The sequence below is a fragment of the Cervus elaphus genome, chromosome 1, assembly GCF_910594005.1.
Source record: "Cervus elaphus chromosome 1, mCerEla1.1, whole genome shotgun sequence".
Taxonomy (NCBI): Eukaryota; Metazoa; Chordata; class Mammalia; order Artiodactyla; family Cervidae; genus Cervus; species Cervus elaphus.
The window spans coordinates 85,453,671-85,471,759 of NC_057815.1; positions in this window are offsets into that span (position 1 = coordinate 85,453,671).

The following is an 18,089-nucleotide window of genomic DNA, read 5'->3' on the forward strand; positions in this document are numbered from 1 at the left end:
AAAATTTAATTGTATTTATCACATATGTATGCCTGTCTTCATCATTAGAATTTAAAGCCTATGAGAACATGAACCATGTTTATCTTTTGTACTGCTCTGTCTCCAGGGACTAAAAAGATGGCTTGCACAAAATTTACCTTAATGAGGTAAGTTTTATTTTATTCACAAATGAAAGCAAGGAAGGAGAAATAAATAAGGGGTGAGAGAGGGTGGGTGGCCAAGAGCTGCTAGTCTGGCTTGTCCAGTTCTCCCATGAAGAGAAGTTTAGGATAAGAATTTCAAGGTAACTTACGTAGGATACATAAGTTGGTACAGCCAAGGAAACGTCAGGCAACATGACAACACTTACCTTCACCTATTTAAGTAACTTTCCAGCATAAGCCCCGTTTACACATTCAGAAGGGATAAAACATGATTGCGGGTCGCAGTAATGACTCGATTCTTCACCCGTCCCCAGGTCCATGATGGTCCTCTGCCATGAAACTGTTTAATGTTTTTCCCTGTACACAGGGTGACCTGCGTTGCCTCTGGTTTTGGAGCTTGCCTGTGTGATTTGCCTAAGCTTAGAGAATAACGTGAGATGGACCATGTGCCAGGTCTAAACTTGGGTTTCAATACACAGGGAACAGAACTGAGTCACAGGAACAAGCCAAAATCAGCAGGGCCACTTATTCAGCCCACACTGAACACGTTAGTCACTCAGTTGTGTCCGACACTGCAATCCCACGGACTGTAACCCACCAGGCTCCTCTGTTCCATGGAATTCTCCAGGCAAGAGTACTGGAGTGGATAGCCATTCCCTTCTCCAGGGGATCTTCCCAACCCAGGGATCTAACCCAGGTCTTCTGCATTGCAGGCAGATTCATTATCATCTGAGCCAGCAGGGAAGCCCACCAAACACATATTCATGTGTAATAAACACTTTCTATTATATGTCACTGAGCTTATGTGGTTGTTCATTTAACGTCAAGCCCAACTGATAAACACAACCTTTCAAATTCCCTCTAAAATGTTCTTCAAGCTTCTCTTTATGAAAAAGAGGAACAATATAAAATCGCATAACAGGAAGATCTTCCAGTTTACAAGAAATGCTATGATGAGCTATTCCCACCCACCCCTGGTAGACACAGCTACCTTATTAGTCAACTCTGAAGGTCAACTCCTTGGTTCCCTTGACATTTAAAATGTATTTTATTGTCTTCTCAAATGACTTATACATGATCAGCTACTACTATACATTTTAAGGGAACTAAACCTATCTCTACTTTTTATACCATGGGAATGTATTTGACCAGAAGACAACAGGTATAACAACTAGAAAATAAAGTGATTTTCCTACACAGCCTGAGAGTTGCTATCATCAGGCTCCTTAAAGCACACACAATACCCATTTCAGCAAACCTCCCAGTATTTGCAGTTGTTTCCCACGGGCTATCTAGATGTTCAACTGAGCTCTGTTCTGCACTAATAAAAAATGATAATGAATGCTTTTATATTTTTCAACATCTTACCTCTTATAAATTGTTTAAAGAATATATCAGCCATGGTTCTTGCCTACAAGCAACAGAAATTTCTCTTTACTAAATTAATCAGAAACGAAGGTTTGGGGAAAATATTTAATACGAGGCAGGTAGCTGGCCTTAATTCATGAAGAAGAGTGTGATATAGGGTGAGTTTGGTCAGAACACCCCCGGCACTGAACACCAGAAACCACTGCTGCCTCCATCACAGTACTTGGACACTGGGTGTTCCTGCTGCGGCTGGAATGAATTCTCCACTGACTTCTTTACACCACTCACTACACAGTCAAATTCCGAGGTAGTAGCCAAATTTCCAATCTTTTCTAAAACTTACAGAGCTACAGCTTCAAGAAGCTCAGCAAACCCCAATCTGGATAAATACTAAAAAGATAACAAAGAACAGCATGATGTGATTTCTACAAAACAGTGCAGAAGTATGTGCACTAAAAACCTCACAACTCAGGGGACTCCAATTAAGCCAGAACAGCTGTTACCCCACCTAAGACGTCTGGGGAAATGAATATCTGATTCTTTTGCTTTCAAGAGCACTATGTAGGTCCTTGTTTACCCCTGAGACAGGTAAATCAAATATTTCCCCAAATATAGAAAGAGAATATTAAAAATAGCAAACATGTACAACACAGATAATATTTTATTTAACACTCGGGAAAAATAAACACGAGATTTCCAGGGTAGGTATTTTCCTAACTATCTGATGCATAAGAAACTAGGAAATCATTTATTAACTCACTCAACAAATGTTTTTTGAATGTGCCAGGCATCCTGTTAGTTACTTGGGATGCATATGAAAAAGACAAAATTTAGGCGTGCATGTTACAGGTAGGGTGCTTTAGGTAAATGAATTTATTATATCAGGTAGTAACATTTGCTATGAAGAAAAAATAAGTAGGGAAGGAAATTGTGATTAGGTGAGAGAATGAAAGGTATCTATTTTTAAAATGGAAGTCAGAGAAATACACTCTGAAGAGATAACAACAAAACAAATCTTGAAGTGAGGGTAAAAGCATTAAAAACAAGTTGAACAGCAACATAGTGTTGGAAGTTTTGGCCACAGCAATCAGAGCAGAAAAAGAAGTAAAAGGAATCCAGATAGGAAAAGAAGAAGTGAAACTCTCACTGTTTGCAGATGACATGATCCTCTACATAGAAAACCCTAAAGACTCTACGAGAAAATTACTAGAACTAATCAATGAATATAGTAAAGTTGCAGGATATAAAATTAACACACAGAAATCCCTTGCATTCCTATATACTAACAATGAAAAAACAGAAAGAGAAATCAAGGAAACAATACCATTCACCATTGCAACAAAAAGAATAAAATACTTAGGAGTATATCTACCTAAAGAAACAAAAGACCTATACATAGAAAACTATAAAACAATGATGAAAGAAATCAAAGAGGACACAAACAGATGGAGAAACATACCGTGTTCATGGATTGGAAGAATCAATATTGTCAAAATGGCTATTCTACCCAAAGCAATCTATAGATTCAATGCAATCCCTATCAAGCTACCAACGGTATTTTTCACAGAACTAGACCAAAGAATTTCACAATTTGTATGGAAATACAAAAAACCTCGAATAGCCAAAGTAATCTTGAGAAAGAAGAATGGAACTGGAGGAATCAACCTGCCTGACTTCAGACTCTACTACAAAGCCACAGTCATCAAGACAGTGTGGTACTGGCACAAAGACAGAAATATAGACCAATGGAACAGAATAGAAAGCCCAGAGATAAATCCACGAACCTATGGACACCTTATCTTTGACAAAGGAGGCAAGGATATACAATGGAAAAAAGACAACCTCTTTAACAAGTGGTGCTGGGAAAACTGGTCAACCACTTGCAAAAGAATGAAACTAGAACACTTTCTAACACCATACACAAAAATAAACTCAAAATGGATTAAAGATCTAAATGTAAGACCAGAAACTATAAAACTCCTAGAGGAGAACATAGGCAAAACACTCTCCGACATAAATCACAGCAAGATCCTCTATGACCCACCTCCCAGAATATTGGAAATAAAAGCAAAACTAAACAAATGGGATCTAATGAAACTTAAAAGCTTTTGCACTACAAAAGAAACTATAAGTAAGGTGAAAAGACAGCCCTCAGATTGGGAGAAAATAATAGCAAATGAAGAAACAGACAAAGGATTAATCTCAAAAATATACAAGCAACTCCTGCAGCTCAATTCCAGAAAAATAAATGACCCAATCAAAAAGTGGGCCAAAGAACTAAACAGACATTCCTCCAAAGAAGACATACAGATGGCTAACAAACACATGAAAAGGTGCTCAACATCACTCATTATTAGAGAAATGCAAATCAAAACCACAATGAGGTACCATTACACACCAGTCAGGATGGCTGCTATCCAAAAGTCTACAAGCAATAAATGCTGGAGAGGCTGTGGAGAAAAGGGAACCCTCTTACACTGTTGGTGGGAATGCAAACTAGTACAGCCACTATGGAAAACAGTGTGGAGATTCCTTAAAAAACTGGAAATAGAACTGCCATATGACCCAGCAATACCACTTCTGGGCATACACACTGAGGAAACCAGATCTGTAAGAGACACATGCACCCCAGTGTTCATCGCAGCACTGTTTATAATAGCCAGGACATGGAAGCAACCTAGATGCCCATCAGCAGATGAATGGATAAGGAAGCTGTGGTACATATACACCATGGAATATTACTCAGCCGTCAAAAGGAATTCATTTGAACCAGTCCTAATGAGATGGATGAAACTGGAGCCCCTTATACAGAGTGAAGTAAGCCAGAAAGATAAAGAACAATACAGCATACTAACACATATATATGGAATTTAGAAAGATGGTAACGATAACTCTATATGCAAAACAGAAAAAGAGACACAGAAATACAGAACAGACTTTTGAACTCTGTGGGAGAAGGTGAGTGTGGGATGTTTCAAAAGAACAGCATGTATACTATCTATGGTGAAACAGATCACCAGCCCAGGTGGGATGCATGAGACAAGTGCTCCGGCCTGGTGCACTGGGAAGACCCAGAGGAATCGGGTGGAGAGGGAGGTGGGAGGGGGGATCGGGATGGGGAATAAGTGTAAATCTATGGCTGATTCATATCAATGTATGACAAAACCAAAAAAAAAAAAAAAAAAGAAAAAAAAAAAAGAGTGGATTAGCTAAAATAAAAATAGAGTGAAATGACTAGGGAAAAAAAAAAAAAAACAAGTTGAACAGGAGTACCGTGGACAAGAGAGAAGCAAGAATAAAGAACCAAATCTGAAGCAAACTCGGCATATTTTAAGAATAGCAAAAAGGGGATTCTGGTGATTGTCCAAAGCTTAGTATTCAGCATTTTCACTGCAAGTTCAATCCCTGGTTGGGCAACTAAGATCCCCCCCACCAAAAAAAAAAAAAGAGTAGCACAAAGACAAATTTGCCTGAAATAGATGGAACAAAGTCAAACGAATACAGAATATGGAAGAAAAGACACACTCATAAACCAGATCACGGAAAGTCTTATAGGACATGGCAGATATACTTTATACACAAATTCAGAGAGCTCCCAAAGGAGCATTTGAAAGCATTAAGCTGAACTACAATTAAATTAAGCTACTCATAAAAAAAAAAAATCCCCACAGTCTATATTGTTGTTGTTGCTGTCTAGTTGAGAAGTCACGTCCGACTCTTTGTGACCCCACGGACTGTAACCCACCAGGCTCCTCTGTCCTTGGGATTTTCCAGGCAAGGATCCTGGAGTTGGTTGCCATTTCCTTCTCCACGGTACCTTCCTGATACAGGGTTTGAACCCATGTCTCCTGCTTGGCGGGCAGATTCTTTACCAGGGAAGCCTGTCTCACAATCGATAAGGAAAACCAAAAATATCCAAACCCTTAATATTATATGCATAGTGCCAAGTATTCAAAAAAAAAATAGTGACATGCAAAGAATCAAATGTTACTATAAATATCAGATTACTCACAAAATATTATTTATAAATAAAGAGAAATCAGTGAGCAAAACCAGGCCCCAAGACGACAGAAATGATGGAAGCAGAAGACAAGGACTTTAAACTGCTATTGTAAATATCGTCAAAGATGTGAAGTAAAAATATGAACCCTAGCAAATAGAAAAATTCAAACTCTGATAAATAATCAAAAGAACATGCAAAGCTAAAAGACATGATACATAAAAGTGAAAATTCATTAGAAGAGCTTAGCAGCAGATTAGATTCTGTAGAAGAAAAGATCAGTAACCTTGAAAACAAGGCAATGGAAGTTATATTTGAAATAAAGGACAAGAAATAAAAGACTGAGAAAAATGACTTGAGTCTCAGTGACCTGTGGGTGGTCTGAAATATGAGAGTGGAAGTAGAGAAGAGAAAAGGGAAGAAAGGTCAATTAATATTTGTCATTAGTGTATCAAAGGTTTCAATCTTTTGTAAAACTTCAGAGCTACTGTTTCAGGAAGCTCAGCAAACCCCAGTCTGGATAAACACGAGGAAGACAACAAGCCACAGTGTGATGAGACTGCTACAAAGCAGTGATAAAACCACAGACACGTTGTGAGCCAGAGCAGTATATATACATAACAAAAGGCATCTAGACCTATCACATTATATCATAATAAAAATACTGATAAACAAAAGCAAAGGAAAAATATAAAGAGCAATCAAAGAGATGTGGAGGCTGGGTATGTTAATTATTACTTAAAATTACTAAGAATTTTAGAAAATTCCAGGCAGGATGAATAGAGCAAATGTAGGCACATGTGCATGTAAGTACCCAGACACACACATACATTTAGATACACAAATATCACACCACAAGATTTAAAAAAAAAAAATCTTGAAAGTCTCTAAGAAAAAAAAAAAAACATTAACTACAGAAGTACAATGATAAGAATTACAGTAGACTCATCATTCAAAACTATGCAAGAGAAATGAGTGATACATTTAGAATATAGAGAGGAAAACACTATAAGCCCAGAATTCTATATCCCATGGAAATAACTTTCAAAAATAAAGTAGATTTTTCAGGTAAACAAAGACTAAGACAATTTATTTTTAGGAGACCTGGTATGCAATAAAGAATTAGCAACAAATAGTTAATTCATAGGTGTTCAAACCGTGCACATTCCAAAGAAAGGTCTGGCTCCCGGGTGATAGAACCTCTAAGTCCTTGGAATACTGTTCCTGACTAGAGGATCTGTATACCCAGGGCCATGAGCCACGCCAGACGGTTTATGCTAACGGTGTGATCTTGATGGGGGCTTTGCGACCCACTATATCAGTTTGACCTCAGGTAAGGCTGGAAACTGAGACTGAGTAACCAAAAACAGTCATGTGGGCCCAGACCTACTGACTCATTCTCAACAAAACCCTATACCATTAGGTCTTGAGGGAGCTCCCTTGGATGGCCATACCTTAGAGATGTCATCACACACCACTGCTTGAGAATTAAGCGCTGTCTACATAACTGTTTGCTGAGGATAGTTCCTACATATTGAGATGAATATTAGTAGCATGTATGTTTTGACTTTACAGAATTTTACTGAGCTGTGGATGTAATGTATTTGTATATATTACAACTGATAGATAAGATGTATAGATAGATAATTACTTCAATTAAAAATGCATAAAAATATATTATGGACATGCAATTGGGGGTGGCCTATGAAGACAGATGTTGCTAGGACAGCAAGATTATCATGCTGCTGTGAGTGTTTCAGTTTACAGATAATATAGCATCATGGAAAGATTGTCAAGTTTGTAAGTCAAAAGGAACGTGATCACTTTTTAATGGCTAGTGACCTATGTGTTCCTAGGTAAATTTGGGGGGTGGGTTAAGTTGGAGGATAGTTGCTTTATGATGCTATTTGTTTCTTCTGTACAATAACGTGAATCAGCTATGTGTAGGTTATGCTACGTCAGCCGCTCAGTCATGTCTGACTCTTTGCAACCCCAGGGACTGTAGCCAGCCAGGCTCCTGTGTCTATGGAATTCTCCAGGCAAGAATACTGGAGTCGGTAGCCACTCCCTTCTCCAGGGGATCTTCCAGACTTAGGTACTGAACCCAGGTCTCTTGCATTGCAGGCAGACTCTTTACCATCTGAGCCATCAGGGAAGCCCCAAGCCAGCTATAAGTACACACGTATTCCCTCCCTCTTGAATCTCACTCATAATCAGTTTCCTCATTTGTAGTGGTAAAAACCGTATTTTCCTTTTAGAATTACAGTGAAGAATTAATGAAATAATATCTATAGAGGGACTCAACAAAGACTAGTACAAGCCAATGATTTATGCAGGCAATCCTTTTTCATATTGCTGTTAAGATGATGGCAAGGTAAGAGGGAAGGGTGAGGATGCTGAGAATATTTCAGTTAATCCAGAAGCATGATCAGGTTAAATCCTCATTACCATTATCTGTATCCACACCCTCAGAAACTCCTTTCTCATGAATTTTGGTCTAAGTTGGAAGCAAAAAATAATTACATAAGTAATGAATGCAGTACATTATGAACATATTTATGCAGAGACAAGGAAAAATAACTATCAAGAAACTGGAACTATATCTAGAGCTTCTGGCATTTAAAAAAAATTATCTTATATCAGTACCTTCCAAGCCATTATGGTCATTGCCAAATTTCTTCTTCTTGGATTTATAAAACATCACAAGATACTAGTTATCTTTCTCCTAATTCATAGAGGAAGGTGCTGCCAAAACTGAAGCTTCAATAAAATAAATATATTTACCCCAGAACATGGCAAGTCCAGACCTAGGAAATCAGTGTTGCAAGCAGTTAATCTATCTATCTGAAAATTTCACGTTATCCTTTGAGCTTTCAAAGATGTGGTTTCTTCATTGGCAAAATATGGAAGAGAATGCCTACTTCTCAAGGACAGTTCTCATTTAAATATCCAGTCCTGCAGATTCCATGAATACATTTCCACACTCTGTGTTGTGCATCCTAATTTGGAATTAATAAAATATGATGAGTACTCTGAAGGAATTCTACAGGAAATGATAATAAGGAGAATAACCTAAATATTAAGTAAAAATAAAATTTAATTTGAAAAGTATTGTGGTGTAACAGTACTGATATTTATGCCAGGATGATCTTGGGAAATTACTCTACCTTGCTGTGAGTTAATGAGCTTTCATTTCTGGCATTTCAATCACTTAATACTTCAGTTGCAAGACACATCAGAAATCGTTGTTCTCATCATCCATCCCCCTTACCAAAACAGAAAACAGCTCAAGGAAGGAAAGTGACTTGACTGAATTTGCATAGTCTGCCAGTACCAAATCTGGAATTAAGCACTTGAGTTCAGTTCAAGTGCATTCTCTAGAACTCTAACAAAGAATAGAAAGTCAGAGTTCAGCCTGCCTAGTCAGAGGAACTAGATTCAAGTCTTGCCTTGTCATTTTCCAGTAGGCACAGCTTGAATGAGTTTTATTTTTAAGCCTGACTTCTTTTGTCAGAAAATGGCACCCATCTTGGAAGGAATATACTGATAATAAATAGAAATAAAGATTCTAACACACTACCTGGAATATTGCAAGAGATCAATAAATATTAGACGTTAGACTATTCACTAACAACTTCACATTCAAGAAGGAAATTTTGACAATGATGATGCCATTGACCACTGTGAACAAGCCAAGAATAAGCATTGCCATGTGTTTTTCTTACTAGTAATAATGAATCAGAAAAGGTTATTTCAAAGTAAATCAATAATTTCATTCTTCCAGCTGTAGATGTTGCTTACATCATGTTTCTAAATTTACTTTCTGCTATAAATATGAGTTCATAATTGGCTCAGAGAAATTGTGGGTATCTATGAATCATTGCCTTCAGGCTAATATCAGAAAGTTTTCTTAACAATTTTCCAGACCTTCTCAGTTAGGTATGTCTGCCATTTAGCGAATGTAGTTAATTTTTGTGTATACACGTGTATGTTATTTTTATGGGGTACTGTACCTGGGAATATATAGATCTTTTGCTTTATGTCACTCTTTAATGAGGGAACATGATTGAGTAAAAAGAGAATTGTTTAGGTTCATTTCTATATCTTCCATCAACTGGCTGCCCTAAACTTTGAATTTTATTTGTGTCAGCTGGAAAATGGAGATAAAGCCGCCTACCTCCCTGGTTGTGAAGAGCAGTAGAAAAGATCTACAGTCTTCTCTCTGGTTCCCTTCTTTTCACTTCTTGGCAAAGGATAAAACAATACTCAGTGATGAAAGGACAAGGGGAAGCAATATGAAAAAGTTACTATGGTGATAATAATCAAAAAGATGATGAGATGTTTCATAGTCTAACTCAATCTATGGCCATTTACCTTAGTGAGAAAACTAATCCTGCCACATTTCGTAAAAGCTGGACTACATGTGAAAATACTAAAGCAAAATGTTCGTTATTCATGGAAGTAAATGAAATAACTAAAAAGACTGCTAGTGCAATAATAAAGTCCACCAATGGAACATCCATGAGTAGAGTTTAAATAAAAAATATAATAATTCGTCCTTAACAAAAACCACTCTTCCATATGGCATGTGGTTCTCTCATGTAGCCTGAAAAACCAGTTCACCATGTAGCCTGAAAAACCAGAACAATCACTTGGATTTCTATAAAAACATGAATTTAGATATGGAAGGCAAGAGGAAGGGAAGAGAAATATATGGGGCAAAATAGCTGATTTGTTTAAAGACACAGCATGGCTCTTAAAATTAAATACTCCATGCATTATGTCCCACATTCATTATTTTTAGTAACATTTATTGAACCAGGTGCCAGGCGTCGAACTGGATGCCAGGAATACAGATTAATAACATTTCCCAGACCCTCAAGGAACTCACAGTTTACTGAAGCAAATGAGGTGATGAGAAGACAATTCCACTACATACTTCCAGAGCATGCTAAGTGCTACAGAAACAGACTGTAACATTAAGGGAAAGACTCCAACAGAGACACACCTTAACTGGTTCCTAAAACATGTGAAAGAAGTTAGACAGAAGGGTGGACAGAAATCTTAGATAATCGTATGGGGAAACATGGCATTCTGGAAATCAGAGTTGTCACAAGTCAATCTAAATTTACTAGAGTGATTTACTAGATTAGGGTTCTGGTGGTTCAGACAGTAAAGAATCTGCCTGCAAAGCAAGAGATGCCAATTTGATCCCTGAGTTGGGAAGATCCCCTGGAGGAAGGCGTGGCAACCCACTCCAGTATTCTTGCAACTCCAGTATTCTTGCCTGGAGAATCCCATGGACAGAGGAGCCTAGCAGGCTATAGTCCATGTGGTCACAAAGAGTTGGACACAACTGAGCAACTAACACTTCTTTGGCTTTACTTCTTTACCAAATTAACTAGTTTAGCATGGACAAGAATTAGAGTAAGTAGGGAAGTTTGGAACTGGAGGAGGGTCAAGAAATCAGCAGGGACAAATCATAAAAGTCATCTTACGCTAAGTAGTTTGAATTGACTATTTTTCTGAGGCTGATAGGGATGCATCTAAAATACATATTTTTTTAGAAGTGGAATTATATAATTAGGTTTACTTAGGGTAGAACATGACTCAAAGCCATCTGGGACAGTCCAGCTAAGTTCAAGTCCAGATATTGGAATAAAAATGAGGGGTGAATATAAGAGGTTAAGAAGTTAAAATACCCAGAACTTGGTGACCAACAAGACAACAAAAATGAAACAAAGACTTGATCACAGGAATCATTCAGCTCACCTCCTCCTCTGATTAATTCAGCATACCTTTATGTCATGCCACAGAATACACTTTATGCTTTATCTTGTTACATCTAGATTATGCTGTGTAATTAAGGTATTGCTGTTGCTTTTCCTTAAATATACCAAACACAGTCTGACCTCAGGCTCACTGCATTTGCTAGAAAGGTGATTTTTCCCAAAATAATTGCAAAACTAATCTGATAATTTAACTCAATTCTCCATTGCTATCTCTCAGATAGGACTTTCCTAATTACCTGAAATAAACTCTCCTGCCCAGTTACTCTCTCAAAACCTGTTTTTTATGGTATTTATTAATACCTGAAAACTAAATCATATAACTATTTGCTTATTTGTTTACTGACAGTCACTCCACCAGAACTTAAGCTCTCCAGGGCCAGAGACTTCCTCTTTTATGACCATATTCCCAACACCGAGAATAAAACCTACCACAAGCTAGCAGGTGGTCAACACACAGTTATTGAGAACATGAAGCCTTTATATGTATTATGCCTTTCCAGTTAAGCAGGAAAACTCCTTAACATTCTCTGATGTTTGAATCAGAGCTGTCACTGGAGTAAATCTAGATAAATGGTCCTATTTTCAAGATAAAGAAATAGCATCCTAAAAAAGTTAGAAAGGCTTTATGATCCCTTTAAACTCCAAAATCTAGTTACTAGTAAAATTCAGGATTTCTGACTCCTAGCACGTCTCTTTCCTTTTGAGCATATTCTCTCCCCACCAGAGTCTCCCCTGGTGGCTCAGATGGGAAAGAAACCGCCTGCAATGCAGGAAACCAGGGTTCAATCCCTGGGTTGCGAAGATCCCCTGGAGAAGGGAATGACAACCCACTCCAGTATTGTTGCCTGGGAAATCCCGTGGATGGAGGAGCCTGGCGGGCTACAGTCCATAGGGTTGGCCAAGAGTCAGACACAACTGAGCCACTAACACTTGCAGTTCTCTTGCTCCCCCATAGTTAGAAATTGTACCTTCGATTTTTTCTTTTTTTTTTTTCTCCTCCAAAGTACCTATAACCGTACTAGGTACACTGGTACATGGAACATTTACTTCTTATTGAACAGACAATCAAACGTATTCAACATCTCTCACCCTCAATAATGAAACCAACTTAGCACTTTCAATTCCATCTGAAATTCTGACCCTTTTTCTCTTAATAATAGTGTCTGCAGTTTCAATTATAGGAACAATATTGCCTTTTCTTGAACACAGATAATGTCAGAATCACCCTTACTGGCTTTCCATGGCTTTGGGGTAGGGTGGAAAAGTAAAACTGGTTAAAAAAAAAAAAATCAGGTTGTAGCTCTTCATGAATAGAGAGAACTTTTGAATAGAATGAAATGAAACTATTAGTCATGCATAAAGCCAGTAGAACATAATTTATCTATTAAGCCTCAGAGTCCCGAATTGATGCTAGAATAAAAAGACTTTGATAACTATTACTTCACACCTCAACAAACAGTTGCATTTAGTTCCCCAGTGGTCACAGCAATTTTTCACTCCAGAGTTCCATATCTCCTTCAATGTTAGCTTAAAATACGTTCCCAAAACGCAATATATTTCTCCCCCTCCCACCACCACCAACACACAAAAGAGTATTTTGATTATCATATACATGTCAGACAGTAATATGTAAATATGTATTAGCCATGTCTCAGGGGCTTCCCAGGTGGCATTAGTGGTAAAGAACCCGCCTGCCAATGTAGGAGATGGAAGAGACCTAGGTTGGGAAGATGCCCTGGAGGAGGCCACGAACCCACTGCAGTGTTACTGCCTGGAGAACCCCATGGACAGAGGAGCCTGCGGGCTCCATGGAGGAGTCCCCAGAGCCGCACAGAGTAAGACATGACAGAAGCGACTTGCAACACTGCAGCCATGCCTCAGAGGCTGTTAGAAATAAAGTTATTTCATAGATTTACCATTCTATGATCTCAGTTCTACCACCAATACTTCCTGCATTCGACTTGTGGCCTCCAGGTTTCTAGGTTTACTGGTTGTCAATGCTTTTCTAACAAGTTGCATCTGAAACAACAATAAACGGCACAGGTCTGAATACTTTTACTTTCTCTTTCACTTTCACTCTAGGTTCTCCAAAGTACCTCGAGATTATTCAGACTATTTAATCTCCTCCTCCCACTGTAGGTAAAGTGTGTTTCCCTAGTTCATGCGTGTAGATCTGGACCACGTATCTCACCTCAACCAGTAAAACGGCCATGGACAGGATGCAAAAGTGTTAGTCGCTCAGTCGTGTCTGACTCTTTGAGACTAAATGGACTGTAGTCCGCCAGGCTCCTCTGTCCATGAAATTCTCCCGGCAAGAAAATTGGAGTGGGTTGTCATTCCCTTTTCAGGGCATCTTCCCGACCCAGGAATTGAAGCCAGATCTCCTGCATTGTGGGGAGATTCTTTACCGTCTGAACCACCTACCCATTTCTAAATCTTGGATTTCACCATCTGACTGACAGTAGAGGATGCTAAAATATATAAATTATGACTACTCATGTAGTCATTCCCTTCCTTAAACCCTCCCTGTATGAACAGCCCTGCTTTGATAGGGAACAAAATAGGTAATTTATATTAAGGTGACTCCTCCCAGTCTGTACTTCAGATGTGGGTATATAACTATGCCCTACTAAACTGAAGTTCTACACCATTTGGGCCATAGTGACTGGATCATTGGGTACATGACCCAAACCTGGTCCATCAGAGCCCATCCTGAGGCCTTTTCTGAAGCTACAGAGATTGAGGTGCTCTGTCTTTTCTCCTGATTGCACATTAAAAGTGCAATACAAGCTTAGAGCTATCCTGGCCATTACTGAAAACATATTGAGGGAGTCTATGTTAAAATGACACACAAAAATACAAAAGAAATTAGAGCAAAATATGGAGGGAAAGCAAATTTGTACTCATAACTGAAGCCTTTGAATCCATCTTAGACTGGAGACAGAACCACCAACAGACATCACAATAATATGGGCCAATGGATTTCCCAATGACTCAGGTCAGTTTGAGATGGGCATCAACACTTGCAAATATAAAACATGTAGTCTTGGAAAATTTGGCTAATTTCTTTGCATCAAGTTAGTTTCCTAAACTGTAAAATGGAAGCAAGAATAGTATTAACTAATGGTATGTAAATATGTGTCTGTGTGAGTAGTCAACAAAGAGACATCTTACACATAATATATAGCCAAAAGAAGTATCTATCATCCTCTCATCATCATCATACCTTCCTATTTTATACTTGCTTTGAAAAATGTTACAGACTAATAATCCAATGAGAACACATTTATTCATTCCTCTGTGTATTGGTCATAGACAGATGGCAATGTTCAAAGGTATGCTTCAGTTCAGTCACTCAGTCGTGTCTGACTCTTTGCAACCCCATGGACTGCAGCACTCCAGGCTTCCCTGTCCATCACCATCTCTCAGAGCTTGCTCAAATTCATGCCAGACAATGAAAACAGAGAGGTTTGATATGTGCAGACCCTTTGGAGTTGCCTGAAACTCAACCTCAAGGTGGGCTATTCAGTGATAGAATACAAAGGGATTGAAAGAACCAATAATTTCAGATATGATGGACTCAACCCACAGTGATTTTAACAAAATAAGAACTTATTTGTGGAAAAAAGGCAAAACACACAGAAGAGAAGCCACTTATTCGGGGTTCCTTTCGTCATTTCCTAAGACTGTGAAAGATATGAAAGACCAACTACTGGGAGCAATGGAGTATGTGAAAGTTAAAGTATTAGTTACTCACTAATGAGGCATTTCTGACCCTCTGCAACCCCATGAACTGTAGCCCATTAGGCTCTTCTGTCTGTAGAATTCTCCAGGCAAGAATACTGGAGAGGATAACCATTCTCTTCTCCAGGGGATCTTCCCAACCCAGGGATGGAACCAGGGTCTCCTGCATTGTAGGCAGATTCCTCACCATCTGAGTCACCAGGAGCAATGGGGCATGTGTGCGTGCATGCCAAGTCTTTTCAGTTGTGTCTGACCCTATGTGACCCTACGGACTGTAGCCTGCCAGGCTCCTCTATTCATGGGATTCTCCAGGCAAGAATACTGGAGTGTGTTGCTATGCCCTCCTCCAGGGGATCTTCCTGACCCAGGGATTGAACCTGCATCTCTTATGTCTTCTGCATTGGCAGGTGGGTTCTTCACTACTAGCACCACCTGGGAAGCTTGCAATGGGACATAGAGATCCATAAAGTCTTCAGTCCTAAAGATCCCTGCCAGCTCTATATGACAGATGTCAATGTTCCTTCAGCCACTAGGAGACACCAGTAATTACTGGTCATCCCCTAGACTAGATTAGGTTGGTAGCTCCTTCTGAGTAGACTTTCCTACAAACCAGTTAGTAAGAGAAAGGTCAAAACCCAAACTATTTCTTTCCAAAAGACCCAAGTACCTTTCAACAGACAAGGTTCCACCTGCAAATACTGCTCAGTCATGTTTTGAAAACAATTTCACTTTCTGGTATATCAGAACTTCTCACTCCCTTGCTTTCAAACACAACAGTCCAACCACACTCCTTTCTAGTCTCTTGATCCCTATTCCAATTTGTCCTAACCTCATCAAGCAGTGACTCAGAGGGAGATGTAAATATTGAGTGTATCGTAGGTGGCATCCTCCTGGGGCAATGAATCAGTGTATCAGTGAACTTACTGTCCTAGAAACTGCTTATTTCTAACTACTTGGAGCTCGTCAGTTTCAAGTAATTGGCCTCTTGGTATTTCTTACTTCCTACATTTATAATAATCAAATTTCCCCAGGGTGAAGCTCAATTTCTACAGTCAGACAGATCATCCTTAGATCAACTTGTGGATATTGACTTTGGTGCCCTCTTTTACCTCCAAATAAGAATGCTCTCCATCCCATCGGTATCATGAGGTCAAAATATTTGTAAGCTTTTTGGCAGAATTCATCAGTGTGGCTCGAGCCTGAGCAAAGTTAATTTCTGATGAAAAATGGGATGATGCAAAGAAGTCATAAAGGGGCACTTGAAGAATAAGAACATCAGGAAATAATTTAGTCAATATTTTATTTCCAAATTGTTCCATGTTCTATAATCTAGATGCCATATAAACTATGACTCAAATGTTTATTCATGTACTTTTAACGGCTGGAGGACTCATGAATTTTATGCAAGCCCCTCATGTTATAAATAAGAAAATGGAACTTTTTATTTGATACAAGCTAATACCATAGCCAAATCACTGCAGAGAGGAAGCAGCAGGTACCCTATGTTACTATGGCCAGTGCTAGCTTGCTTTTTCTCCATAAAATTATACGTGTTTAAACTTAAATAGTGTAACAGAACAGGTGCATATAGAAACCCACACAAATCCACATGCACATGAACAGAGGGTAGGTTTAAATTACTTGGAACCTTTTCTGGGGTGATTTGTACTCTCTTGGTTCTACCCACCCACACAGCTAAACCTCTTTAGTCCCTGCAATGTCATTATTCTCTCTCCCCTGTTTTTGCAACATTCCTGAATTAGTATCATCTGAGAGCACAATTAAAGTGCCATTTATTCTCTTTTATATAACACGAACTGATAAAAGTGGAAAAGTTGAAAATTCCTAAATGCAGCTGGTTTTGTCTTCAGGCTCCTTCCTCAGTGCAATGGAGAATATAGCTACGGTGTCCCACATGGTCTTAATATTCTTTTGAGAAAGATGACGCTATAAATCCAAAGCAAAATCATATTCTACAAAACAGAAATCTTATTTTGGCAGAGGGGAGAGAAGAAATGTGGAAGATGCAGCATTAGAAGCAGGCAGAGAAAGCAACAGTCAAATTCTTGTATGGAGTCCAGGGTGTATGTGCTAATGAATGGAGACACCAGCCTATTTCCCTTTGAATTCAAATAGTTGAAACCTAAGGGAGTGGGTAGGCGAAAGGGAGGAATGGACATGTTCAATATACTAATGCAGGGAAAGAAATGAGGTCCCTAAGATAAAAAGTCTATCAAGATTAAAAAGAGAGAAGAGTTGTGGGCTAGTTTTCGTATGGAATATGTGTTTTCACTTTCCCCCTCCAATTTGTCTTTCAGATATTTCATCCTTTGTCCTTTAGAATGCTGATTCAGTACTCAGTTGTAATCATTCCATTTTACAAACTTCTTTTGATGTTTTTACAAATTAGTTAATCAGATAGGAAAAGGGTTATATTTTCTTACAATGTGTCTTTTAAATTGATTAAAATAGAATGACCTGTGGGAGTCCTGGTGCTGGTGGTCACTCCCATAATGAGCAAGAGTCTCATAGGAGATCAACCTAATTGGGAAGTAAAATATTTACTGTTTCCCTGAGGAAATTTAAATGGGATGATGTTACATTAGTCATAGGGGCACTTCCATAGCAATTAAGAATATCAGTAGAAACAAGGTAAAACAAACACTAACTCTGGGTTGTATGGTATTTCCTGAGATGAATATATATCTCAAGGAAGATAATTCTAATAAAGGAAGGGTTCCTAGGAGTAGAAATTACCCACTGTCTTTCCTACAAAATTAAAATTGAGATACACTTAAGATACTCAGATGACAATTGCTTACCATTTTATGGAGTCCCATTGATAGGCATGCATTCCTCTGAGAGGTCAAGAATTCAAAGGAGAAAAAGCAACATTCCTACTCAGGAGTTTTAAGGAGAAAGGAAATGTAGTGATAAAGGTGACAATCCCATGTCAGCAAGGGCTCTTAGCTGGGTGCAACTTGAGACTGAATGCTAGCCAGGCAGCCAATGGTGCCTTCAATGACAAGTAAGGATTTCAAA